This window comes from Penaeus japonicus, unplaced genomic scaffold (genome assembly GCF_977035675.1).
Source record: "Penaeus japonicus unplaced genomic scaffold, GWHDUDI00000001_assembly GWHDUDI00000013, whole genome shotgun sequence".
Taxonomy (NCBI): domain Eukaryota; kingdom Metazoa; phylum Arthropoda; class Malacostraca; order Decapoda; family Penaeidae; genus Penaeus; species Penaeus japonicus.
The window spans coordinates 30,702,287-30,703,712 of NW_028234415.1; positions in this window are offsets into that span (position 1 = coordinate 30,702,287).

The window sequence follows — 1,426 nt, forward strand, 5'->3', positions numbered from 1 at the left end:
AGACCCATAAACACGGGGAGAGAAAGAATTTCAAAATATGAATGCCAACGCATCCCATTTATTGAATTTCAATATCGTTCTTTTAAAGTTATCATAAAAGATTTAGCTAAATCGATGATAATTACTATGACCCCACTCTCTCCTCTCTCTCTCTCTCTCTCTCTCTCTCTCTCTCTCTCTCTCTCTCTCTCTCTCTCTCTCTCTCTCGCCCCTCTCCTCTGTCTCACCACGCCGTCTCTCTCTCTCATCTCTCTCTTCTCACTCTCTCTTTCTCTCCTCGCTATCTCTCTTTCAATCTCTTCTCTCTCTCTCCTTCTCACTTCTCTCTTCCTCCTTCATCTCTCTCTCTCACTCTCTCTCATCTCCTCTCTCTCTGTCATCTCCTATCTCTCTCTCTCTCTATCTATACTATCTATTTCAGTTCTCGCTCTCTCTCTCTACCTCACTCTCTCTCTCTCTTCTCATCCACCGCCTCTCTCTCGCTCTCTCTCTCTCACCCTGTCTCTCTCTCTCGTCTCTCTCTGTCTCATCCTCTCTCTCTCGCCTCTCTCTCTCTCTCTCCTTTAGCATCTTCTCTCTCTTCTTTCTCTCCTCTCTCTATCTATTTCTCTCTCTCATCACTCTCTCTCTCTCTATCTCTCTCTCTCTTTCTCCTCCCTCTCTCCTTCTCTCCTCTCTCTCTCTCTCTCTTTCCCCTCTCTCTTTCTCTTTTCTCTCTCTCTTCTCTCTCTCTCTCTCTCTCTCTCTCTCTCTCTCTCTCTCTCTCTCTCTCTCTCTCTCTCTCTCTCTCTCTCTCTCTCTCTCTCTCTCTCTCTCTCTCTCTCTTTCTTTCTTTCTTTCTCTCTAATGATAAAAATAATAATATGAATATTAATTATGCTAACAAAAATAGTAATAGTAATAGTGATAATGGCGAGAAAACTAATAGAATTAACGATAACGATATATAATGATGGGAATGAGGATAGTAATGGTAATGATAATTATGATGATGATAATAATGATAATAACGATGATAACAACAACAACAATAATAATGAAAATGGTGATAACAATATTGATAACAATGGTAATAATAATTATGATGACAATAAAAACAATAATCAAAATGCTAATAAGAAGAAGAACAAAGATCAGGGTAATGACAGTAATAAAGCTAATAATGACATAATGATACAAAAGACAAATCAAAAGCTGATGTTCCTATAATGATGATAGCGGCACATAATGATGATGACAGTGATACCAAGGATGAAAATAACTTTCGTACCGAGAAAATATGATAATGACGATAATGATGATGATATTGGCGATGTCATTACTAAATCTAGTATTACTGCAATTACTACTACTATTATCATTATTATCATCACTGCTACTACTGCTTCATTTCCCCTCCTGCAGCTTTCATTATCATCATTATCAC